At 38.0% G+C, this 10,942-nt stretch overlaps 1 pseudogene across 1 annotated transcript; it reads right to left on the bottom strand.

The window, feature by feature from the left end:
• Window positions 1–337: 337 nt before the first annotated feature.
• Window positions 338–939, bottom strand: LOC308417795 (large ribosomal subunit protein eL15-like; annotated as a pseudogene). Its single transcript has one exon. The product of its transcript is annotated as a large ribosomal subunit protein eL15-like (transcript).
• Window positions 940–10,942: the final 10,003 nt, after the last annotated feature.

Raw genomic sequence — 10,942 nt, 5'->3', positions numbered from 1 at the left:
GGTGGTCTATAGTGGTTAGACAAAGGCAACATCAAAGGTGTCTCTGCACAGACACCGGGACTCAGCCCTGCACCTGTCTCTGCCGGATCCCTCGCCTGCATTCTAGATACAAATTTGCTCCCCTTTAAAGTCATATCCAGCTGCTAACCGCTCAAGGCAGCATGTAGCAGAAGAAAACATACCGCCATCTTTTACAAATATTTTTAGGGTAACTCTCTCTGGTGCCAGGAAATATTGACAGATATGGGAGAAATTTTTTTTTCTTTTTCTTTCTTTCTTTCTTTTTTTGAGTGACCTGAATTTTTATTGGATATGAATTTTACAAATACTGTGTGTATTAGCGGTAACGGTGTTGCTGAAGGGTATTTATTGTGCCTTCTCCGGGCTGCACGGCGAGATCCACCAATAGTGTGGTGGAAATTGTGACGCTTTCCAAGGTCATGGCTCTTGTGGACAGGAGATGTCAGCCCACCCATCTCTCCGTGCTTGTGGACTGGTTTGGTGATCTATTGGATGTCAGGATTTCTTCTGATAGCTTTATGGATTGGATCAATGAGAATGACCTCAAAAAATTTATATGTGGAATCTTCATCAACCCAATAGGAAGTCAGGACTCTCAAAGCCCCGTAATGGTGCCCAGTTCTCTCCTCAGCAACAGACTGAAGGCTTCGGGCAAATTTCATCTGGTTAACACCATGTGGACAGGCTTGCCTTAAGGTACACCCTTAGGAACCGCGTGTTTGCGAACACCACCTCAGACACTAATCCTGTAAATGACAGAGCCTTGCTTAGCCCTGTAACCCAGCTTACTCACTTTATCAGGCCGGGTGGGGCGGGGAGCCCTGTGCAGCTCTCGCTGCGGGGATTGCCAGCAGCGGACCCTCAGGAGGAAGCACGTGTGTCATCCAACTGTTTGTTCCTCCGTAGCTCCTGCCGCATCTTGGCTAACCCGATGGCTGCCACCGGAGAAAAGGAAGAAGCCCTTCTCCAATAATCCCGTTTTTTCTGGGAGAAGTTTCTAAGTCCTGATTTTTACAGTTCTGCCATGTAAAGATTTTTACTTCATGCACCATTTAGGGAAGAGAAGAATCCCATATAATCACCATTTTTAAATGTATCAGGTCACTTCCCAACATGTAGTAGAATCATATAAGGTTATAAAATCATGGTATAATCATAAATGTCTTTGCTCTGAATCATATATCTCTAGTTCACTTCATGTAATGGTTGGGAGAAAATTGTTAACAAATATCTTGCCTTATTAATATTCTATACACTTATACACAAAAGTATGTCATTAATACATTTATAGGAGGTGAGTCACTTGTTAAAACATCTCTTACAGAGCCTGGGACTATAGTTCATTCAATAAAATGCTTCCTCACAGTTATAGGACCTAAGTTTGATTTCCAAAACGAAGATAAAATGCCAGGCGTGATGGGGTGCTCTTATGATCCCAGCACTGGAGAGGAAGATACAGGAAAATCCCTTGGGCTAACTAGCCCGCCATTACAATCTATTAACCTTAAGGCTAATGAGAGAGCTGGATGGTGTGTATGAGAATAATATCCGTGGTTTTCTTTGGACCCCTACATGCATGTGTATGTATGCATGCATATATGCACACACTCACACAGGTACAGCATGTGTGTACATGCAGGCATATATGCACACACTCACACAGGTACAGCATGTGTATGCATGCATGCATATACGCACACACTCACACAGGTACAGCATGTGTATGCATGCATACATATACGCACACACTCACACAGGTACAGAACAACTTTAAATTAGAAAATAATGCACTCCTCATCACTCAAAGACTAGATCAATCTCTGAAACTAAAAACTGAAAAGCTGATCATTCCAAAACTTTAGAACTATTATGGGTTCCTCTCTGTGCCTTGGTCACAAAGAAATTGCTGGTCTTTATTTCACTCTAGATTTTGATGTGACACATATTAATCTCCATGTAATTAACATGTTTTGTTTAATGCAGAGGTCTGCTTAAGTGATTCTAGGGGGTGAGAGTCTATTTGGATAGACTCATTTGCATGTGGCCTGAAAGATAAGAAAAAAAACAAAAGAAAAGAGAATGTGGCAGATGTTTGTACTTCAGGTAAACGTAGTGTCCCTTGGCACTTGTCAGACTCCCTGGAATGAGGAAGCTTTTTCTCAGTTGATAGGTAAGAACTCCATCCTCAGACTCAGCTTAATCTGTATTATTGCTGTCTAATGTATTCAATCATATTTCCATTTCTGGAAGCAGATGAAAAGCGGAATGCCTAGGATTCTAAATTAATTCCCACTATCCCTTAGCAAGACAAGCCTCTGCACTGTAGCAGGGTGTCACTGCACTGCTCTTCTTATTGATCAGCCCAACTCCCTGTCTGAAGTATCTCTACTTCCTCAGAGCTCAAACGTTTCAAAGAAACTAAAGCATAGCTTTTTATTTTTATTTTAATTTTTTGCAAAGTGCCTAGTGATTTGCTCCTTAAATATCCATACTACTTTGAAATTAAATTAAAAAGAAGTCAGTTATTTTAAGGTTAACTTCATATACCCACCTCTAAACCTGTATGGCTGCTAGTTCAACACAGTTATGTAAATAGCACTGTGATCTCAAGCAGGGAAAATCCAATCCAGATCAGTGAACACAGACAGAGAAGAAATAAAGAAATAGAAAGACAGGGATAAATATTTCTCACTTATGTGCACATGGTTGTGCATGTGTGTGCCTGTGTGCTGGACACATCTGTTTCCCCCCTATGGTTTTACCTATTCTTCTCTATTAAACATGACACTTTTTCTACATGCCTCTGTGGGCAGCCATAAGTGTCCCTCGGTTTAATTTGTTTAGGAAATGGTGAGAACGTGGAAACTTTCTACTCACAGTAAAAATGCTTTGATCCCAAGAAACGTTCAAAGTCCTTCTTGATTAGGGGAATGCAAATTAAAACAACCCTGAGATTCCACCTCACACCAATCAAAATGACTAAGATCAAAAACTTAAGTGACAGCAGATGCTGGCTAGGATGTGGAGAAAGGGGAACACTCCTTCACTGCTGGTAACATTGCAATGTGGTACAATTACTCTGAAAATCAATCCAGAGGTTTCTCAGAAAATTGGAAATAGATCTACCTGAAGACCCAGCTATACCCAAAAGATGCCTTACCATGCCACAGGGGCGTGCATGTGCTCCACTATGTTCATAGTGGCCTTATTTGTGACAGCCAGAATCTGGAAACAACCCCAGTGTCCCACAATAAGAGAATGGATACAGAAAATGTGGTTCATTTACACAGTGGAATACTACTCAGCTATTAAGAACAAGGACATCCTGAGTTTTGCAGGCAAATGAGTGGAACTAGAAAATATCATCCTGAATGAGGTAACCCAGACCCCAAAGGACATGTATAATATGTCCTCACTAATAAGTGGATATTAGCCAAGAAAAGTACAAAATAACCAGGACACAATCCACAGGACTCAAGAATGTTAAAAGGCTGAAGGACCTAAGTGAGAATGCTTCAATCACACCCTGGGAGGGAAGAGAAAGCAGTCATGGGGTGGGGGCTTGGTCAGAGAGAAGGAGGAATGAGGAACGTGGGAGACGGATGAGGGGAAGGGGAAACATGATCAGGTATTGGGGGAAGGACAGGACTGAAGCCCTGAGAGCCATCAGGAAAAATGGAAACAGGCAACCTTGGGAGGTAGGAAGTAGGGGGGGCTTCTAGAATGTACTGAAACCCTGGGAGGTGAGAGACACGGAAGACTCGAAGGGAGGAACCTTGGATCAAGTGCTCTACAGTGGGAAGGGGGAACGTGTAAAGTCCGCATCCAGTGGAAGGACAGGACATCCACCGTCAAAAGTTCTGACCCACAATGTTTCCTGTCTGAAGAAAATACAGGGACAAAAATGGAGAAGATCATGAGAGAAAGGAGGTTCAGTGACTAGCCCAAATTGGAATACAGCTCAAGGGGAAGCCCTGAAACCTGACACTGTTGCTGATGCTGTGGTGTGCTTATAAACAAGGGCCTACCATGGCTGCCCTCTGAGAAGCACAACAAGCAGCTAAACAAGTCAAATATGGATGCTAGCACTCAACCAATGGTAAGTAAGGGACCCCTGTGGTTGAATTGTGGAAAAGCTGAAAGAAGCTGAGGAGGAGGGGGCCCCATGGGAAGACCAACAGTCTCAACTGTCCAGGACAGCCAAGATCTCCCAGACACTGAGTCACCACCAGGCAGCACACACCAGCTGATATGAAGCCCTGACACATATGCAGCCGAGGACTGTCTGGTTTGGCCTCAGTGAGAGAAGATGCACCTAACCCCTCGAGAGACTTGAGGTCTCAGAGAGTGGGGAGGCCTGGTGGGGTGGGGATGGGGACATCCTCTTTGAGACCTAAAAAGGAAATCAGGGGATATAAAAGGGGAGCAGTTGGGGGGACAGACTGAAAAAGGGATGAAGTCTGGACTGTAAAAATGATTAAAGAATAAAAATGAAAATAATAATACAAAAGGGTTTGCTTTCTCTTCCCCAAAACTATGATGTTATGAATTTTTGATCACCATTTCAATATCATAGTTTAGATTAATAAAGAGAAAAGAAGAGAAAGAAGAAAGAGGAGAGAAAGAAAAATAGCATGAGAGGATGGAAGAGAAAACTAAGGTACCTAAGACACTAAAGGAAAAGTTAGTCACTGAAAAATAATATAAATAATAATATCGCACTTTGTTTATAACTATATCCTCAAAGTAATGAAAGCATCTATATGTTTAGATTATTTCACTGTACACAAATCACAATTTTGATCACCATTGCCACCATGTATTTACCAAAAAGGTATATATGTTGCAGTTAGCAAGAAAAAAAAGTCTTAATTATGTGGTCCAGAGAATAGTGGTAAGCTACTTACAGTTTTATTTGGCAGATCAAAATTCTCTCCTTGATCTTTTAAGATAGAAAGCATTAAAGTTCTTGAATGTAAATTCATATTAGTTATAATAAATCCTATATAAAATATGGTAGTCTCTTTTTCTTAACTATTAAAGTCTCTTATTTGCCTTTAAGCCTGAATTAAACTGCAAAATTTTCAAATATGGTTTCTTATGGAGACTTGGGTGGGTTCATTATAATATACACATACTATAACAAATTTCAACTATTTTCCAATTGTTGAACTTGAAATTTTTCCTGTGTCTTCCCCAGTTGTGGGAAGAATGATGTCAAATAAAAGACACTGAAGTCCAGTGACAAGAAGAGCAAACTCTTGTCATTATCATGTGGTTCTCTTTTAATAGGTCTTTCATCTTGTGTAGAGTTGAAACTCTTTCTGGAGTCATATCTAATAACTACCATAACAGTTCAAAGAATACCTAGAACAGATGGATGCTCTTCCTCTGTGAACTCACACCAAGATACCTTGTGAACTTGAAAGTTATAGAGCAAAGGCTAAATTTGTCTCTCATATACATACGTACTTGTGATTATATAAGCACAAATTACATTCACATAAAAATATCTTTATGGAAAAAGAATATTTGTTATGACCAAAAATGCAGAAAAATAAGGAAAACCTCTCATGATATGATACTATACAAATCCTGTGGTCTAGCAATTTCATTTCTGATAATTAATTTACAAATAAATGTAAACATACACAAAAGCAAAGAAATGCACACATAAATATTTGCTGCAATCTCTTTAAAGGAACATAAATGTTCCAGCATCCATCTGTATCCAGAACCACAGGCAGAACCAGCCCACAAACAGATGAGCACTCAGAGGAGACCCAGGAGTGCTCTCCATCCTGGACCAGCTGGTGATCCCACACTCTCTCTCCACTGACTATCTGGGGTGAGACCACCAGGAACTTTCAGGGTGCAGGTAACACAGTAACACTTGGGTCTATACCCTTCAGTACTGCATCTGTGCCCAAAGTTAGAGCCAGCCTATTACTTTAGAAATCACAGCCTTACCCATATTGAGTTGAGCACCCAGAACCAATCTTCCTCTGGAGCCCATAGCTCAAAGACGCACAGGAAAGATAAGCTTCATTCAAAGACAAGAAGGTCAACTAACATACAAGATAAAAAGATGGCAAGAGGCAAGCCCAAGAATATAAGCAACAGAACCCAGAACATCAGAACCCAGGGCTCCCACCAAAGTAGTGTATATCCCAACACCAGGAAAACAAAGTTTGGACTTAAAATCATGCTTCATGTTGATAATGGAGGGCCTTCAGAAGTACATGAATTTCCTTAAAGAAATACAGAAAAATACAGATAAACAAGTACAGATGAAAACACAAGCAAACAGATGAACGAATTGAACAAAACAATCTAGCATCTAAAAAAAAAAATGGAAACAAATAAAAAACAAAGGGAGACAAATATGGAGATAGAAAATTTAGGAAAAATATTAGAAGTCATAGACACAAGCATCACCAATAGAATAGAGAATCTCAGCAGCAGAAAATGACATAAAAGGTATTGTCACAACAGTCATAGAAAATGTAAAAATTAAAAAGGTCCTAACCCAAAACATTTAGCAAATCCAGGGCACAATGAGAAGACCAAACCTAAGAATAACTGGTGTAAAAGAAAGCGAAGATTCCCAAATGAAAGGTTCACTAAATATCTTAAACAAAATTATAAAATCAAACTTCTTTAACCTAAAGAAAGAGATAACCATAAACATACAAGAAGCCTACAGAACTCCAAATAGATTGGACCAGAAAAAAAATTTCTCCAAACACATAATAGTCACATCATCAAATGTTCATCAAAACAAAAAAAAAAAAAAAAAAAAAAAAAGAAAGAAAGAAAGAAAGAAAAAGAAAAAGAAAAAAAAGAAAGTATACTAAAAGCGGTAAGGGAAAAAGAATAAGTAATGTATAAAGCAGACCAATCAGAATTACACCAGACTTTTCAACAGAAACTATAAAAACTAGAAGATCCTGGACAGATGTCATACAGACCCTAAGAAAAGAAAAATGCCAGCCCAAGTTACTATATACAGCAAAACTCTCAATTACCATACAAGGAGAAACCAAGATATTCCAGGACAAAAGCAAATTTATGCAATATTTGAACACAAATCCACCTACCTCTAACAACAATGATAACAGGAAACAACAATCGCATTCCTTAATATCTCTTAACATCAATGAACTCAATTCCCAAATAAAAAGATATTCACTATCAGACAGGATACTTAAAAAGAATCCAGCATTTTGAGGAAACTCATCTCAGTGAAATAGATAATCACCACCTCAAAGAAAAAGGCTGGAAAAAACTTTCCAAGCAAATGTTACCAAGAAACAAGCTGGAATAGCCATTCTAATATCGACTAAAGTAGATTGTCAACCGGAAGTTATCAAAAATAATAAGAAAGGACACTTTTTACTCATTTAAGTTAAAAGCTATCAAGATGAACTCTCAATCCTGAACATCTATGCTCCAAATACAAGGGCACCCACATCAATAGAAGAAACTCTACTAAAGGTCAAAGCATATATTGCACCAATCACAATAACAATGGGAGACTTCAACACACCACTCTCATCAATGGACAGATCAGGGAAGCAGAGACTGAACAGAAACATAGTGAAATTAATAGAAGTTATTAAGCAGATGGACTTAACAAACATCTATAGAACATTTCATCCTAAAACAAAAGAATATACCTTCTTAACACCTCATGGTACCTTCTCCAAATGTGATCATATAGTCAATCACAAAATGGGCATCAAAGATATGAGAAGATTGAAATAATACCAGACACCTATCAGATCACAATGGACTAAGGCTGGTCTTCAATAACAACAAAGACAACAAAAAGCCCACATATACATAAAGATGAACAATACTCAATAAAAACTTGTTCAAGGACAAAATAAAGAAATAAATCAAACATATTTTTAAATTTAATGAAAATGGGAATACAACTTACCCAAACGTCTGGGATGCAGTAAAAGCAGTTCTAAGAGGAAAACTCATAGCTCTGCATGCTTTCGAAAACAAACTAAAGAGAGCATACACTAACAGACTGACAGCACAACTGAAATGTCTAGAACAAAAAGAAGCAGATAAAACCAAAAGGAGTAGACAGCAGGAAATAATCAAACTCAGAACAAAAAACAACCAAGTAGGAACAATAACAAAAAAAAAAATCTATACAAAGAATCAACAAAACCAGGAGATATTTGAGAAAATCAACAAAATTTAACTCAGCAAGACTACCTAGAGGGCAAAGAGAGAAAATAGGAATTAATAAAATTAGAAAAGAAAGGGAAGACATAACAACAGAAACTGAGGAAATTCAATAAATCAGCAGACCCTACTAAAAAAGCCTATACTCAATCAAATTGGAAATTCTAGAGAAAACAGACAATTTTCTAAACAGATACCAGGTAACAAAGGTAAAGCAGGATCAGATAAACTATATAAACTTTCCCATAACACCTAAAACAATAGAAGCAGTCATCAAAAGCCTTCCAGCCAAAAAAAAGCCTGGAATTAGTGGGGTTTTCTATGGGTTTAGTGTAGAATTCTATCAGACCTTCACAGAAGACCTAATACCAATACTCTCCAAATTATTCCACAAAATAGAAACAATGAAAACTCTACCCAACTCATTCTTCCAAGCCACAATTACACTCATTTCTAAACCACACAAAGACCCTACAAAGAAAGAGAACTTTAGACCATTTTTCCTCATGAATATTGATACAAAAATACTAAATAAAATTCTTGCAAACCTAATCCAAGAACATATTGAAACGATCATCCACCATTTTCAAGTAGGCTTCATTTCAGGGACGCAAGGATGGTTTTACATACAGAAATCCATCCATGTAACGCACTACATAAATAAAGCAAAAGAAAAGAGTCACATGATCATCTCATTAGAAGCTGAGAAAACATTTGACAAAATTCAACACCCCTTCATGTTAAAAGTCAAGAAAAGATGAGAAATTCAAGGCCAATACTTACACATAGTAAAAGCTATATACAGCAAACCTATAGCCAACATCAAACTAAATGGTGAGGAACTTGAAGCAATCCCACTAAAAAAGGGGGCAAGGCAAGGCTGCCCACTCTCCCTTCACCTATTCAATACAATAATGAAAATCATAGCCAAAACAATCAGAGAACAAAAGCAAGTAAAAGAGATACAAATTGGAAAAGGAAGAAGTCAAAATATCACTATTTGAAGATGATATGATAGTATACTTAAATGACTCCAAAAATTCCACCAGACAACTCCTACAGCTCATAAACAACTTCGACAAAGTGGCTGGATATAAAATTAAGTCAGAGAAATCACTAGCCTTCCTCTACTCAAAGGATAAACAGGCTGAGAACGAGATTAGAGGAAAAACACCCTTCACAATAGTCAAAAACAACATGAAATATCTTAATTAATCAAGTGGAATATCTCTATGAGAAGAATGTCAAATCACTGAAGATGGAAATTGGAGAAGATCTCAGAAGATGGCAACATCTCTCATGCTAATGGATTGAAAAAAATCAACATTATAAAAATGGTCATCTTGCCAAAAGCAATATACAGGTTCAATGAAATCTCCATCAAAATTTCAACTCAGTTCTTCACAGAGTTAGAAGGTCAACTTGCAAATTCATTTGGAATAACAAAAAACCTAGAATAGAAGACAAACTATTCTCAACAATAAAGAACTTCTGGGAAAATCACCAGCCCTAATCTAAAGCAATGTTACAGATCAATCGTGATTAAAAACTGCATGGTATTAGTACAAGGATAGGCAGGCAGATCAATAGAACAGAACGGAAGACCCAGAAGTTAACCCACACACCTATGGTTACTTAATCTTTGACAAAAGTGCTAAAAACATTCAATAGAAAAGGGACAGACTCTTTTCAACAAGTGTTACTGGTTCAACTGTCAGTCAGCATGCAGAAGAATGCAAATCCACCCTTTCTTACCTCCTTTACAAAGCTCAAGCACAAGTGCATCAAAGACTTCCACATATAACCAGGTACAATGAAACTATCAGAACAGAAAGTGGGGAAGATCTTAGAAGAGAGAACAAGAAAAATTTCCTCAACAGAAAACCAATGGCTTATGCTCTAAGATCAAGAATTGACAAATGGGACCTCATGAAACAGCAAAGTTTCTGTAAGGCTAAGGACACTATCAAGAAAACAAGACTGCAGCCAATATATAAGAAAAAAATCTTTACCAATCCTACATCTGATAGAGGGCTAATATCTAATAATACAAAGAACTCAGGAAATTAGACTACAGAAAACCAAATAATCTTATTAAAAAAATAAGGTACAGAGCTAAACAAAGAATTCTCAACTGAGGAATGTCGAATGGCTGAGAAGCACTTAAAAAAATGCTCAACATTTCTAGTCATCAGGAAAATGCAAAGCAAAACAACCCTGAGATTGCACTTCACACCAGTAAGAATGGCTAAGATGAAGAACTCAGGTGACAGTAAATGCTGGCAAGAATGCGGAGAAAGAGGAACACTCCTCCATTGTTGTTGGGATTGCAAGCTGGTACAACCACTCTGGAAATCAGTCTTGTGATTCCTCAGAAAATTGTTCATATTACTATCTGAAAACCCAGCTCTTCCACTCCTGGGCATACACCCCAAAGTCACTCCAACATATGATAAGGACACATGCTCCACCATGTTCATAGAAGCTTTATTTATAATAGCTAAAACCTGAAACCACCCAAATGCTCTTCAACAGAGGAATAGATACAAATATTGTGGTACATTTACACAATGGAGTACTACTCAGCTATTAGACAAAATGATTTTATGAAATTCCAAGGCAAATGGATGGAGCTAGAAGCTATCATCCTGAGTGAGGTAATCCAGTCACAAAAGAACACATACATTTGGTATGCATTCACTGATAACAGGATATT

Source organism: Micromys minutus (genome assembly GCF_963924665.1).
Source record: "Micromys minutus genome assembly, chromosome: 2".
Classification (NCBI taxonomy): Eukaryota; Metazoa; Chordata; class Mammalia; order Rodentia; family Muridae; genus Micromys; species Micromys minutus.
This window is presented reverse-complemented; position numbering and strand designations above follow the sequence as displayed.